Raw genomic sequence first — 17,077 nt, 5'->3', positions numbered from 1 at the left:
CTGTGAACAAATGGAAACCATAAAATGATTGCCTCCATAATCTTGGGACTTATCCCCGTTCCTAGGCTTGTTTTCACTAGCATATGTACTACATGCAAAATATGCAACTACGTACTAGAGATCAATTCTGACATCATCATCATCTATGGATATTTGTTCTGTGAAACTGAGACTGAGGACATTATGGGGATGGGGAGGAGCCTGCTGCATGACGAACGGCTGATTGGTAGCGGCATGGTGGATTGGTAGCGGCGGCCCTGGAGTGACGGAGTGTCGTCCCTTGAGCAAAAAAATCAACTTGAGCAAGGCTGAGAGAACGAGAATAAGGACCAATACAACACCAGAGACAAGTTGGATGATTGATAAAATATCATAGGAAGCTGTAGCCTGGTGGTGTTCAACATTTGGATGAGGAGCGGCCATAGTAGAGGCGTCCAGTGAGACTGGAGTATTGAGGAGTTGGCGGGCTATGGGTGTCCTGAAAGATTGTTGGGCAAAGCTGGGAGAGATAGTCATATGGAATAGGAGGAGGAAGATAAAAGAATGTGAGGGTGAATAGAAGATGAGGAGGAGGAAGCCATTTTAATGTTTGTTTGACCTCTGAGGTGATAAAATGAATTGAAACAGATACTACTTGACATGCTCGATCTATATATAGTTGGCTGATAAGAGTAGGGGTGGGCATAAAACCGAAGACACCTTAAAAACCGGCCGAACCGGACCGGTTTTTCCGGTTCGGTAACCGAACCGAAGAAAAGAGTAGCAGAAATGAGGAAAACCGGACCGAAACCGAGTAAACCCGGTTCGATACCGGTTTTCGTTGTTAGACCGACCGGTTTAAAACCGAACCGGCCGAATTTTTTAATATATATAAAAATAATTTTTTTTATGCGTTTTCAGTCTATCATTGGCTGAGAAACAGGTTTCACGTGCACCTGATCACACCAAATCCTCACTTTTCTCTCTAACCCTACATACTACACGATTGATTTCACTCATTCAGATCCTCTCTAACCCTTTGCGCCGCTCTCTCTCTCTCTCTCTCTCTCTCTCTTTCATTCTCTCACAGCAGCGTCGCACTATCCCCCTCTTACTGTCTCTCACCCTTGCAAGTAGTAGTGCTCCACGAAGCCACCGCGTCTGGATCTATCCCTACCGCACCTGATAATCACCGCCGACGTCAGCCGCATCAACACCAGATCTGAGGTACTTCTACTTAGGATTTGATTTTATTGATATCTGGTATTGCATATTTGCATGTGTGTTCGATGTGGGTTAATAATATATGATTCATGTTATGGGTTTTTGATTTTTGAATTTATGTATTGCAGGATATGGAATCATAGATCTGGAGGGGTTGAGATGAAGTTGGAAGTTTTTGTTTTTTCAATGCGATTTGGGAATTGAGAAGCTTTGTTTAATTTCTAACTTAATTTCGATTCTCAATTGTAATAATCTGCAACTAATTTCTATTTGGGTTTGTCAAATCTTGATCTGGAGTGACCTAGTGTTGTTTATTACTTTATTTCATTCTGATAGATCTAGAATTTTACTTTAGTGTTTTGAAAATTGAGTTGGTTTCTATGCGTTTATGTTTTTTTAGATACAAAGGTTTGGAAATGGGTTCTTCGTTTGTGATGAGAACAGATCTATAACGTGGAGTTCGATATGTAATGGACTTCTTATGTTATTCTGTTACTTGCAGATGCAAATTTTCGTGAAAATCCTTTGAAGCTTAGTGAATGTGTTGTGAAGATTAGTTGGTGATGAGGACTTTTGAAGATTAGTGAATGTCTTGTTTAATTATTGAATTAAGAAAAATGTGAATTATGAATGTTTGGGCTTAAAAATACATCTAAAACCAGAAATATGTAACACGAAAGCAGAAAATGGGCCTTGAAAAGGTCCCAAAATGAGAATTTTTGGGCCTTAAAAATAAACCGAAACCGAAGTGGGCCGACCCGAAATTTCGGCCCAACCGAAAATTCGGCCCAATGCTTTTTAATTCGGTGGTCGGTTTGGATTTGGGCCCAACCGATTACTTCGGGTCGGAAACGGTTTGGGCCTCAAACCGAACCGGCCCGACATATGCCCAGCCGCTGGACGAGTCTTTGTTCCTACTTCTGCAATGGAAGAGTGAAAAGTACTACTGCAAGAATGAAAAAAAAAATGTTGGTTTCCACTTTGGCAATGGAATTGAATGAAAAGTAATACTGCAAGAATGAAAAAAAGTAAAAGAAGGTATTGGTTTCTAATACGCGCATGCTCCAAAGGTCAACCAATTAAATCAATGTGATCGAATATGAATCTCTGTATGGATCGTAGGAATAATTATGGATTATGATCATACATAGGTTAGACAAAAAAATATGCTTATTTTTAGCAGTCGTTAAGAAGAAGGGCCCTTGAATTTTTTCCAACCAATAGAGGTATTTGTATCGGAAAGAACTTCGCTGACCAGCCCTGGTCAGGATGGGCTGACCACAACCATTAACAATTTGACAGCTGTCCTTTTTTTTTTTTTTTGCCCCTTTCTCTTTCTGTTCTCCTTCTTCAGTTCTTCCTCCTCTGTTCTCCTTCTTCCTCTTCTCCACTCCCATGGCTGCCCATCGACGCACACAGTCTCACTCAGTCAGTCACCGCTCTCGGCTTAAAAAAAACCCTAAGCCCTCTCATTGCCTTCCCCAAACTCGCCGACTCCGCCCGCGAGTTCGCTCCTCTCCGAAGCCGCGGCTTGACCGTCAAGGCCGCCGCCGCCGGCAGTGGTTCCATTACTCCGGCGAAGCAGCCATGGCAAGGCGCGGCGATGAAGCCTCTGATCGACGAGGATGATCCTCTGGTTCGTGCCGACTCCTGCCGGCGTCACCAAAAACGCGTGGCAGCTTCTGGCTATTTTCCTCGCCACCATCGTCGGAATCATCACTCAGCCTCTGCTTCGATCTCATCTCCGCCGTCGCCGAAGAGCCCAAGGTCCCTCTGCATATGCTATTAAGATTGAACTCTTCGTTGATAATTGGATTGAAGGTCTGTTTCTTTGTAGTTTTTGCTATAGAAAATGGATTTGATTTGTGTTATTGTGGAAACGGTGAACTGCAGGAGTCGATGGGCAGCCATGAGAGTGGAGAAGAGGAAGAAGGAGAACAGAGGAGGAAGAACTGAAGAAGGAGAACAAAAAGGGAAAGGGGCAAAAAAAAAAAAAAAGGACAGCTGTCAAATTGTTAGTGGCTGTGTTCAGCCCATCCTGACCAGGGCTGGTCAGCGAAATTCTTTCCATTTGTATCAGAAAGGGAAGAAGTGATTTGATCTGAAAAAGAATCGAGTCTTCACACACTAATCCACTGACCTAAGAGAAGGTTTAATTAGGTGGCATAATATGGTTCATTCTAACCCAAGCACTTCACAATGGAAGGTTCGCGGAATCACCATGGCAAACTCTTTTGCGCGCCATTAGCAAACACAGCTCTCTATCCATCAATAACAGAATCTTTTTAATCGAATATTCGATCAAATTATGATTCATATTCTCAACAAAAAAAAAAAAGTATGAAACAAGTCTTGATTTAATCAGGGTAGTATTATCAGGACGTCTATTTATTTTAGAACATTTTGAAGTTAACATCCTGAAATATTCTAATGGGAAATTGGGTTCTCGGAAAAGTGCGGGAAAGTTTTTCCTTAATGTGTGATGGCTATTGAAATTTATGTAGCCCTACCTAATCATTTAGTATTCTATAAATTAATAGAGTTGTCCACTTTTCCTCTACTTATAAGAGGATTTTTTTTTTTTTTTTTTAAATAAGAGGATGTTATTTTCCATTATAACTAGAATTTTGATTATTCCCCAACCCTTCTGGTAGCCTTGCAGATTTTAATTCTTCTATAACCCTTTGTCGCATATTGAAACCGTTGGTGGCAAAATAGGATCTTGAGAGATAGAGCATCCGACAACTAAAATAGCCTTGAATTGATTTGGGACTTTTGAATAATTTGATATTCACAAAAGAACTCATATAACCCAAAAACCCAATTTACCAAATGTTTAAAAACGATGATGAAAATTTTTACAAAACTGATATGGGGTTTTTGGAAAACCTAATTTGTCACAAAATTTCATACATTTTTTCATCTTCTAGGGTTCAATCTAACAGATAAGAGAGTGGAAAGGAAAAAAAAAACAAAAAAACAAAAAAAAAATACTAGAAATAGAGGAGAAGAGGAAGAAGAAAGAGAACAGAGCAACAGGGGCAAAAAGGAGGAGAAAAAAACAGGTGACAAGGAATTTTGTTTTTGTTGCAAGAGACACATGTCAATGTATTGGCTAACTCAATCGCACAATGCAGTTGAAGCTAGCACTCCAATAACAGACGGACATTCCTAGATCCTTCAATATTTTAATATTTACTGACAAATCTAGACCTTCAATTAAGATCCGTTGAATTTGCGACTTTCTAAATTGCCTAAATTCAACTACACCTAGTCGGAACAAAAAAAAAATTTGGTTGAATTTGCGACTTTGTAAAAGCCTATTATCAAAATAAAGCACCTTGTCGCCTGTTATCAAAATGAAAGCGCCTTATCGCCAAGAATCCTTTGTAATACCCCTTGCATTACTTTATTGTCTTTCACAAATCACAACAAGGTCGCCAAGCATCAATAACATCCGGTTTTTGTTAGTCTCGTCAACCGTTGACATAACGTAGACCCAATTTCAATTTTTAAACAAGAATGAGCCTATTATTTTTCGTTGGTCATCTGTCATCGTTAACTATACTAATTAAATAGAATACAAAGAATTAATATTATTCATATGTCTCTCAAAAGTCAAAACATTTCAGCATAGTCAATATTATTCATATGACTCATAAAAAATTATGAACATATCACAATAATACCCTCATTAAAAGCTTTAATAAAATAATATTATTCATACGTCTCTCAAATCTTTTTAGCATATCATTTTTTTTAGAAGAGAATGACGATCAAATTGTATTGACCAATCAATGGATGTACAAGAAGCTACGTACAAAGCTTCCAATATCTGAAGGGACATGCCTACTTCAAAATAGATTAAAGGATTAAAGTTTGTTTAGTCCCTGTACTCTACCTCCAACATCGTTTCAGTCCCTAACATTTTAATTTCATCCAAAAAGTCCCTGAGGTCACAATTTCCGTCTGATTGGTACACTCCGTCCAATTGCTCCGTTTATAGGCTGACGTGGCATTAAAGTCAACGCCAAGTCAACCTTTTCAATTGTGAAATGTCCATACTATCCATGCCTTTTATTATTAATTTTTTTATCTGTTTATCTCTTCTTCTTCCCTATCTCTCTTCTCCTTCTTCTTCCCTATCTCTCTTCTCCTTCTGTTTATCTCCCTCCTTTCTCTTTCTGTTCGTCTCTCTTCTCTTCCCCATTCTTTCTCAAATGTCATCATCCACCTCTCACCACCTCCTCCTCGCTTCACCCTCCTCTCCCCCCCCTCCTATCTCAAATCACCACAACCACCACCACCGAGCTCAACCACCAATCCCATTGCCATCATATATCAGCAAATTCCAAGAACCAGACCTGCACAATCAATCAAACTCTACAGAAACCAATTTGAACCGAACACCATGGATGAACTAGCAAATACATAAACAAAGCTGCACAACAAACAAGCGAGGCCTTGGACTGCTTCGTGCTGCTCTCCTCCGTCCAACCCAGACCCGTCGTCAAGGCATAGAAGCCATGAAACATATTGGGATACTCGATCAGCTTGGCCTCAATCCCTGATTTCCTCAACCAATTATAGTACCTCATCTGCCAGTCCTGCAGCGGATCCGCTCCTCCCACGAACACCACCGTCGCCGGATACTCCATACCCGAAATGTCCACCGCGTTCGGCCCGCTCAAGTTCGCCACCTCATGGTCCCAGGTCGACCCGACCGGCAAAAACGCCTTCCACAGCCAGTCGGTTAGGGTCACCGAGACCAATGGATCCTTCTCGAGCCGGATCTCTGACTCGGTTCGCTCCTTGCCGCCGAAGAACGGTTGGATAGATACCAACCCGGCCAACTTGACTGTCCGACACTGACAGGCGCGTACGGCCACGTGGTGGGCCAGGTTCCCTCCGGCGCAGTCCCTGGCTAGGAGGATCCGGGATCTGTCTGCGTTTTTGGGGAGGACGGCGTCGTTTTGGCCGAGGAAGGTGATTTGAGAGAGGAGGGGGGAGAGGAGGGTGAAGCGAGGAGGAGGTGGTGAGAGGTGGATGATGACATTTGAGAAAGAATGGGGAAGAGAAGAGAGACGAACAGAAAGAGAGAGGAGGGAGATAAACAGAAGGAGAAGAGAGATAGGGAAGAAGAAGAGATAAACAGATAAAAAAAAAAATAATAAAAGGCATGGATAGTATGGACATTTCACAATTGAAAAGGTTGACTTGACGTTGACTTTAATGCCACGTCAGCCTATAAACGGAGCAATTGGACGGAGTGTACCAATCAGACGGAAATTGTGACCTCAGGGACTTTTTGGATGAAATTAAAATGTCAGGGACTGAAACGATGTTGGAGGCAGAGTACAGGGACTAAACAAACTTTAATCCTAGATTAAAAGATGAATGTAAAGGAAGTCATAAGACTTAAATAAAATAATGTCATTTACAAAGCCGTCTCAAAAGTTTTGGAGGTCATGTGCGACATTGAGAATAGGGCCTTCAATTCTTTGTTTTTTGTTTTTTTTTTAGAATTAATTAGGACACGTGTTCAGACTCCTAATTTATGACCGCCCACAAAACCTAATTGACAGTCCCGATCACCTGGTCAGCAACTGACCAGGGATCATTTGCTCACTTACCGTCCGATTTCAATCGGACGGTTGACAGATCTCCTCCCCCAAAATCTAAATATCTGTCAACCGTCCGATTGAAATCGGACGGTAAGTGTGCAAATGATCCCTGGTCAGTTGCTGACCAGGTGATCAGGATCGACCTAATTGATAACCTAGCCTTGTGTTGGGACACCTCATGCCATCACCTCAAATCTGTTGGGGAACTCTGTTCTTGAGATTACGACGGTGTAAAATCGTGGAACTTCCAAACTTCTTTCCCAGAAGTTGTATTATCATGGAGTTAATTTTAGCAAGCAGCTAGCTCTTGAAGTTTTAGAAATGTTTTAAACTTTTAATTGTGAACTTGGCTGTTACGTACAGTCAAAATCTTGCATGGATTATGATCCTCGTTTTGTTTCAATCTTTTACCAAAGTCAACTTTTAGGGTTTAGGCTCATGCATGCACGGATGCAATAGTTGGGTGCCATATGGTTTTGACAAATGCCGATTACAGAGAGCACTATATATCCCCTGCAGAGATAATGACTAACGAGCGTGCTTCACAAGGACATCACAACATGGTTATTGGCTAAGCTTATCAGTGCCCTATTAACACTCGTCAAAGTCTTCAACTTTAATTTTGCCCTATTAGCATATATGCTTAAGAAAGGTCATTATTCATTGCTAGTTTTTTTTTTGAATAGAATTCATTGCTAGTTATCACATCGGTCTGATTTGAAAAGCCTTTGCTACAACTAAACGGAGCAGTCATTGCTAACTCCCACTTCCATCTCTAATTAGTTTTGCGTTTTTTTTGAAACTTCGATCTGTTAGTCGTCAACTTTCCAAATACATTTCAATCTGTTAGATGTCAACTTTTCAAATAATTTTTCAAAATTTTAGGCATACCCGGACAATAATGTATGTACCATATCATTCTCAATGCATAAATTTACATTTGAACAATTATGCATTGCACATAATCAAAAAATCTTAACTGATAGCAGAATTACGATGTCGTATTGCTCTTTCCAAGTGACAATGACCATTATTAATTTTTTTCATGAGAAAAGAAAAAGCACAAAACTACTGAAACTCTGAAAGCACCTTCCCCCTATAAACAAGCTTAAAAGTGGGGTTAGGAAATTCTTACAAGCTACACGACCGCGCATCTCATGATGACGAAGATATATGTGCCAATGAGTCTCCAACAAATTGACCTCTCGTGGCTTATAGAGAATGATATTGCTAATATCGCTTAATTTTATTTATTTATTTATTTTGTGATAGTGGAAATCAGAATTTGCCAATCTTGATGAACCTTACTTTGCAGTGTTAGGTCTCATGTACAAGATATTCAGAAGATGAGTGGTACAACTAGTAGAAAGAGCTTCGTAGCCTTACTTATGCAGACTTTGAAATCCGATCCAGACCGGTTCAACAACTATCGATTAGGGCATAAGTGCGTAAACTTAATACCTCGGTGGACTTGGCTTCTCTGCTAGAATATGACATGCTATAATGTGCTTGGATTTTACTCACAGCCGTCAAATATAGTTTTAAGGGCAAGATGATGTCACATCAAGAAGCATCAAGAAGTCACTTTAAGTTCATCCCTTGCAGTTTTTTTTTCTAGCAAATTATAGTTCTAGCAGAGAAGCCAAATCCTACTTCGGTGCGCACGAACCTAATTGTTAAGGCCGCCCTGCTCCACGGACTCAAAATCCATAATACAAGAAGGTTTAAAAAAAGCCAAGAGGGCGATAGAGTCACATCCATGCCTGAGTCAGCAAGGTTCATTGGTTTGACACTATGAATTTGTTATGCCAATATTCAATGGCGCATTTTAGAATGTTCTCTAGCTGTGAACATCAAAAAAAGACATGTCTAAATAAAATTATTAATGTTGAAGAATACTAGTTACCTTCTTCATTTATCTTTTCTTTCCAACATTTTCCATTCATCAACTGCCACGTGTATTTAGACAATTAATGTTTTGAAAACCCAATACACACCTCTTTTTCGAATTTACCCCCAATTAAAGCAAAAACATAGTTATTTTCTATATTCTTTTTTTTTTCCTCTCTCTCCTCTTTCTCTCACTACTGGGTACTGAATGATTTATCATCTTCCTTTGTTTTTTCTTTTGGGTAATTCATAACCCAGAATTCCAAATCGTCAGGCCACATGCATACATGATTGAGGGAGAGGTAGTTGTTAAATAATAGAATATATGACATTATAGTTATTGTCCATACTAAACCCAAAAATCTAATACAAACAAAAGGCCAACAATGAACCCAAAGTCAAAAATGAAGATTTCTGGGTTTCTCAGTGTCAACTCGTTTTTTTTCTTCTCAAAGTTTGACTACTGGGTTTTGAAATTTGTAAGGCAAAAATAAAAGTCATTTGGATTGAAAAATTTAGGAATTATACTAAATTAGTGATGATCTAATCTCTAAGACATCTCTGAAATTGCTGTGTACCAAATTTTTGCCTTGAGAAAAGTCAATGCGTGAAGAACCAGGTGGGTTTTCTCCATAAACAAGCTAGAACATTGTCACATTGATATGGATTTTAGATTCAATTGGCAGATTGTCATATAAATTATCATGAATATGTCTGGTTAATTTAGAGTTTGAACTTCAAAAATGGAAAAAATAAAATAAGAAGAGGAGGAGAAGAAATCGTTTTGCAGAGAGAAAAGGAGGAGAAGAAATAGAAGGGACGTTCAGCAGAGAGAGAAAAAAAAGAGATAATAACAATGAAAAAATATTTTGCTTTAATTAGGGGTAAATTCGGCTAAAAACATGTTGAGTTTTCAAAACATTAAATGTCATAGGTAAGACTGTAAGTCTGTAAGAGTGTTGTCTAAATAGTAAATACATATGGCAGTTGATGAATGAGAAATGTCGGAAATGAAAGTGTTTGGCTCCAATTTTGTTGCAGCTGGTCAACAGTCTCTTTTCTTGCGCGGGCGTGCCAGCACCGTTCGGGTGCGGTCGTCGGGGGTGTCCCTTGACCTGACTTCTTTCAAGCAATTGTGAACGAGGAGAGCACCAACCTCGTCGTGGGATTCTTTCTGCCTCGTGGTGAGGACTTTGCTGTAGTTTCTTCTTGTTCACACAATCGATACTCAATATTGCAGATCGAGCAGAGCGACATCACCGGGAAATGTTGAGATCTTGCTAAAGCGTGACTTTAGCTTGGCTGGGTTGCTAGGGCGTTACCCTTGCTTGGCTGGTTCTGGAACCGTTGTGGTCGCGGCACTACCGTCGGCTCCCGAGGAGACTAGGTCCGAAGCACTTTGACAGAGGGTTTGGTGGCACTGAAAGTCGGCTTCTGAGAAGACTAGGACTAGGAGTGTGATCACCGGTAAGAGAAAGAGAAGGAGAGGAGTTGCTCTTAGAGAGGTTGCTCTAGAGAGAACTTAGATCATCTTAGAGATGTTTTGATGTTGTGTTGTGAATGTGTGTCTTAGAATGAGAGGAGAAGGTGTTTATATAGGGAAGAAAAAGAAGAGTGAAATGATGAGTGGAAGAAAAATAATGAAAGTAGATCTAAGTTCACTTGTAAAATATGGAAAAGATAGAGAAAAGATGAAATGAAAGCAAAGCATGAAGGTGCAGCAACATGGAAGTGGTGATGATCTATTAAAGAGATTGTAGAAGAAAAATATATCCAAGGAAAAAGAGAAAAGCATCTAGCTTTCTTCATGTGGGTAGGAAACATGAACATGTGAATATTGAGCTGGTTTTAGGTCAGTTTCTGCCCCTTTATTCCTTCAATTATTTCTCCAACAAGACTTCATTATATGCCTTCGACTTCTTCATATGAAATGTTCCACTATGAGTATAGATCATCCTGACAAATTTTCAGATTTTTATTCCATGTGGTTGGGCCGAAAATTCTGCTGGACCTCTTACAGGTCCAGTTTTCCAGTTTTGCTTCTGTAGAAAATTGGGCTGATTGTTTGAAGGCCTTCCACTCAAAAAAAGCTCTTGCACTCTTCATAAGAAATGATCCTTGGGCTGTCTAGAATGGATCTGGAAAGTTTCAGCACATTTCGATTTCATTTGGTTAGTCTGCCACCCCTCCTTCCTTGTCTAGCTCGGTTTTTCCTAGCCGAAGTAGGAAAATATGCTAAAGTTGACTTGTCATACTTCCATGCTTCCATAGTAGGCTTTATTTAGCCTCTAAATATATATTTCGAGCTTGTCGACAATATATAGCTTGAGCCACTGACATTGGCTCAATTTCTCCAACACATGCCTTGTCAGGCCAAAATGTTCATTTTGGGTCCAAACAGAAAGGTAAATGAAGAAGGTAGCTAGCATTCTTCAATAATGTAAAAATCGTTCAATTTATCAAAGACTTCTCAACTAGTACTATCTTTTCGGATTCGAATTTGCTTACCACATTTAGGTTTGTGGTAATATCACCGTTCTATTAAAACTTGTCACATCGTATAAAATTCAATACACACACACACACACATACACACACACACACACACACACACACACACACATATATATATATATATATATATATATAACACACACACACATAATGATTATTATACCCCTCTTTTTTTTTTCTCTCTTTTTTTTTTCTGCCTCTCTCTCTCTCTCTCTCTATATATATATATATATATATATATATATATATATATAGACACACACACACATACATATATATGTGTGTGTGTGTGTGTGTGTGTGTGTGTGTGTGTATATATATATATATATATATATATATAGAGAGAGAGAGAGAGAGAGAGAGAGAGAGAGAGAGAGAGAGAGAGAGAGAGAGAGAGAGAGAGAGAGAGAGAGAGAGAGAGAGAGAGAGAGAGAGAGAGAGAGAGAGAGAGAGAGGCAGAAAAAATAAAAAGAGAGAAAAAAAAATGAGTGGTATAATAATCATTTTAGGACCTATTGTGTGAGAATTAGAAAGAATAAGGACTAAACTGTTTAATTTTAAAATTTTGGACTAAATTGTTTTTCATGCAAAAGTATGAGGAGTAATGAGTATTTAGTCCAAAAATATTATATAAACAACACAGAAACTGTTGTGCAGAACACCTAACTTTGCTGAATTACTGGGAACTGCTCGGATGGAATTAGGAGCTTTACCCTATATGCACGGAAAACACCATGTGTCTAGTTTCTGAAGAAGTTTACGGTTTACGATTCTGACTTTTCTAGAAGGAGTTATGGCAATTTAAGTGAAGGCAGTTCAGCTTGAACGAGAATCGGCAACACAGAAATTGTTGTGCAGAACACCCAACTTCACTGAATTACTGGGAACTGCTCGGATGGAATCAAGAGCTATACCCTATATGCACGGAAATCCCCATGTGTCTAGTTTCTGAAGAATTTTACGGTTTGCGATTCCGATTTTTCTAGAAGAAGTTATGGCAGTTTAAGTGAAGGCAGTTATGCTTGGGCGGGAATCTGATACATCTTTTACAAGTTCATGTCTAGAACCGAATTTTGCTGAATTACTGGGAACTGCACAGATAGAATTAGGAGCTATACCCTATATGCACGGAAAGCCCCATGTGTCTAGTTTCTAAAGAATTTTACGGTTTGCGATTCAGATTTTTTTAGAAGGAGTTATGGCAATTTAAGTGAAGGCAGTTCAACTTGGACAGGAATCTGCAACATCTTTTACAAGTATAAACTTGTAAAAGATGTTGTAGATTCCCGTCTAGAAGGCCCAACACATATATTTGGAAATCTTCAGTGTGCCACATCATCATTATATGTGTGTGTGTGTCTCTCTTTGTGTGAGTGTGAATTTGTTGTAATTTGGCTTATGGTGAAATTGGACGTTCTCATACTTCTATATAGAATATGTGAATATATATTACTACATGTCATGATTACGGTTGACCGATTCGATCGGATTCGAAAATATGGTTAAATTAGCTAAATTTTTTACCACACTGATAATTTATTATAATAATCTCATCCAACGGTCGGTTTTTCCATTTTATTTGAATTGATAGAGGTTGCCCTTTGGAGTGTATGATATATAAATATAGGTTTATAAGAGTAACTAAGTTTGACCTAGCTGATCAAATTCGAAACGAGAACCAAATTGGCTGGACATTACAATCTCTCCATCGAGTGGTTGGTTTCTCCGAATTCATTTTCCATTTCATGGTTGTTTTAGAATGAACCTCAACAATTTAAATGCAATGTATAAGTCAATACAACTTTATAAGGCAAATTAGTATAGGCCAGAGTCATTGTAATTAAAATTGAAGTTTTTATCTCATGTTCACGCACATCCATCTATGGAATATTTACAGACGTGATGTGAAAAAATAAGCACGTTTCGCAGTCGTCATGCAATCGGTCAACTAAGAAGACATACAAGTGACGACGGTTGACCAATTCGATCGGGTTTGAAATTATGGTGAAATTGGCTAAATTTTTTACCACACTCATAATTTATTGTAATAATCATATCCAACGGTTGATTTTTCCATTTTCTTTGAATTGATAGAGGTTGGTCTTTAGAGTGTATGATATATAAATATAGGTTTATAAGAGTAACCAAGTTTGACCTAGTTGATCGAATTCGAAACGAGAACTAAATTGACTGAAGTTTTTACAACCACCATAAAACATTACAATCTCTCCATCGAGCGGTTGGTTTCTCCAAATTCATTTTCCACTTCATGTTTGCTTTAGAATGAACCTCAACAATTTAAATTCAATGTATAAGTTATACAACTTTAGGAGGCAAATTGGTATAGGGCAACGTCTTTGTAATTAAAATTGAAGTTTTTATCTTATGTTCACACACATCCATCTATGGAATATTTACAAACGTGATGTGAAAAAATAAGCACGTTTCGCGGTCGTCATGCCGCCGGTCAACTAAGAAGACATACAAGTGACGAGTGACGATGGTTGACCAATTCGATCGGATTCGAAAATATGGTGAAATTGGCTAAATTTTTTACCACACTCATAATTTCTTGTAATAATCATATCCAACGGTTGGTTTTTCCATTTTCTTTGAATGGATAGAGGTTGCTCTTTAGAGTGTATGATATATAAATATAGGTTTATAAGAATAACTAAGTTTGACCTAGTTGATCGAATTCGAAACGAGAACCAAATTGGCTAAAATTTTTACAACCACCAGAAAACATTACAATCTCTCCATCGAGTGGTTGGTTTCTCCAAATTCATTTTCCACTTCATGTTTGCTGTAGAATGAATCTCAACAATTTAAATGCAATGTATAAGTTATACAACTTTAGGAGGCAAATTGGTATAGACCAACGTATTTGTAATTAAAATTGAAAATTTTATCTTATGTCCATGCACATCCATCGATGAAATATTTACAAACGTGATGTAAAAAAATAAGCACGTTTTGCGGTCGTCACGCCATCGGTCAACCAAGAAAACATACAAATAACTACGGTTGACCAATCCGATCAGGTTTGAAACGATGGTGAAATTGACTAAATTTTTAACCACACGCATAATTTATTGTAATAATCACATCTAACGGTCGGTTTTCCCATTTTCTTTGAACTGATAGAGGTTGCTCTTTGTAATGCATGATATATAAATATAGATTTATAAAAAAAATTAGTGTCTTTAAATATTTATTATAAGGATTAAATTCTGCTTACTACCTTGTACTTTCAAGGGTTCATCAGTTCAGTCCCTGCTCTTCTAATTTAATCAGAAAAGTCCTTGCACTCTCCAATTTCATCAAATCGATTCAATCCGTCACTATTCCGTTAATTTTCGCTGTGAAAATGCTGACGTGGGACATTCTCACAGGGAAAATTCCCAAACTACCCATCGTTAGGCAGCCCGCCGACGCGTCAATGTTGTGAATGCAGATGGGTAGTTTGGAAATTTTCCCTGAAAATTGACGGAGTGGTGATAGATTGGATTGGTTTGATGAAATTGGAGAGCGTAAGGACTTTTCTGATTAAATTAGAAGTGCAGGGACTGAATTGATGAACCCTTGAAAGTATAAGGTAGTAAGCAGAATTTAGTCCTTATTATAAATAAAGCCCATAAGGCTAGTCTGAAAAAGCCCGCAAGGCCCGCCTTATATGGACGGGCTTGAATCATTCGATTTACAATGAAACCGGCCCGGCCCGACCCAAGCCCAAACCCGCTATGAATGGGCCTGGTCCGGCCCGGCCCGTTGATGAGCCCTAAGCGTAGTGAACTATCCAGCTCATTATACGTACCCAATGTCTTTATTGACCAACCCCAATTCAAAATCATACGTACCCAATGTCTTCATTATACGTACCCAAAATCATACGCAAATTAGCACGGTAGCTGCAGGTGGTGTGGACAAGCGCATTTTGTATGGCACGTAATTGATTTTTTGTCCTTGTGAGGGAAGGTCGGGAAACCACAGAATACAAACAAATTAAACCCAAAAGTTAAAGTGCGTCACTCTTTCAACCCATCTCCACCCAAAAAAAAAAAAAAAAAAATCTCCAAAGGCACCTCAGAATACAAGAAGGTTTACCTCAATCCAAAAAATACAAGAAGGTTTACAAAAAGCAGGCCAAGAGGCGATAACGTCAGATGCTGAGTCAAGAAGGTTCATTGGTTTGAATTTGTAATACCAATATTCAATGAACGGCGTATTTTTAGAATGTTAGCTATTCGTCTATCCAAACAACTTCAATTTATATCAGACTTTAAACTAATACTGTCTTTTTTAATTTGGTCAAACCTACTTTGATTGGCTTTGGTTTAGTTATATATAAAACAACTTTCATGCATGATAATGATGTAATAAATCGATATTATTTTTTTTGCATAATGATGTAATAAAGTCGATATTATTGTTATTACTTATTGCACGTCAACATTAAGCCCGGAAGATATATCATTGAGACATATAGAATCTGACTTAACTTTATTCATTGAGTCAAACATATAGAATCTGTCTTAACTTTATTGTCTTAACTGCATTTCGACAAGGTCTTCATTGTCGGCGACTAAGGAATTTAACAACTACCACTAGTAGTCTAATATGAACACAGAAACACAGGGCGGCGCAAAAAATCAGTGACAGATCTACAAACTTGTGACCTATCCGGCCAGCACCTATCTAGCTTCTTGTTGAAGTTGGACATTATTATACTTCTAAATTCATCAAAGAAGAATGTCGCCATATCTCCTACATCATTTATCTCCCAACATTATTAGTTTATTACAATATCACATACAATTCAGATTCTTAACACGACCCCTCCTAAAGAAAACCCACCAATTATATCTTAGCAAGCTAGCAATTCCCTTAATCAACACTTTATGGAAAAAAAATAATTCCCAATCTCAACTTTTCTACATAATTCCCAATCAAGATATACATTTTTTTCATAATCAACGGTAATTATCTGAGCTAAACATTCTCAGTAGTAATCTGACAAAAGTGTAAAAACAAATAGGAAAAAACATCCAAGTGCCCATACTTCACATTCAAATCACTAGTCCAAGTATAAACTCATCTACTCAACCCCAGCAGCAATTCACCATCCAATTTTCAATCTTTTAGGGTTTTAGCGAAAAATCCCAACAAAAAATGGCCAAAAACCTAATGAATCCAATCCATTAATCGAAACAACCCCCGACCTCACAATTTAACTAAAAAAAAATCAACAAAAATTAAACAGGAGAGCAGAATTTGGAGAGAGAGAAATAGTGGAAATCGGAGGAGGAACCGAAGGAGATCGGACAATTGGGGATAAGCGAATGATCGCACATGTACGCGTTAGGCAGCGCAGACAATTCCCCTTTTGTTCACAAATTGTCCCAGAATGGAGAAGACGACTTCGTATGACCTATTGTCCAAGTAACGGTGTGGTCCTCCCATGGGACCACATACTTTAATGGGTCCAAATTAATTGACTATTATGCCCCGCCTCCCCCAATTTCACCTCCTGGCAATGCTGGTTTCTTTCTGAGGTTTAGTTTTGTAAAAATCAAGTGTGAAAAATCATTATTTCTTTATCAAGAACAACAAGTTTTATTTCTTTGTTTACTTTCAGAGGATTGAATCCTTAATCGAGCCGAGTATTAATCTTCACCCTCTTTCAGCACTTGAGTTTACAGAAAGACTTGAATCTTCACTAAGAATTAACCAAGAGTCATGTCATGAAGTCCAATCATTAATCTGAAAATGAAAAACCATTCCAAAAAGAAACTGATGAAGATGAAACAAAAACCAACATACGCATCTTATTCATATATACATGA

General features: G+C 38.4%; 1 long non-coding RNA gene across 1 annotated transcript; it reads left to right on the top strand.

The window, feature by feature from the left end:
- The first annotated feature begins 1,040 nt into the window (after nucleotides 1-1,040).
- Nucleotides 1,041-1,497, top strand: LOC133742066 (uncharacterized). Its single transcript, XR_009862350.1, has 2 exons — nucleotides 1,041-1,206; nucleotides 1,332-1,497. It is a non-coding gene; the product is annotated as an uncharacterized LOC133742066 (long non-coding RNA).
- The last annotated feature ends 15,580 nt before the right edge of the window (nucleotides 1,498-17,077 follow it).

This window comes from Rosa rugosa, chromosome 1, assembly GCF_958449725.1.
Source record: "Rosa rugosa chromosome 1, drRosRugo1.1, whole genome shotgun sequence".
In the NCBI taxonomy this organism is placed as follows: Eukaryota; Viridiplantae; Streptophyta; class Magnoliopsida; order Rosales; family Rosaceae; genus Rosa; species Rosa rugosa.
The sequence above is the reverse complement of the archived record's forward strand: the minus strand, read 5'-3'. Positions and strand labels throughout refer to the sequence as shown.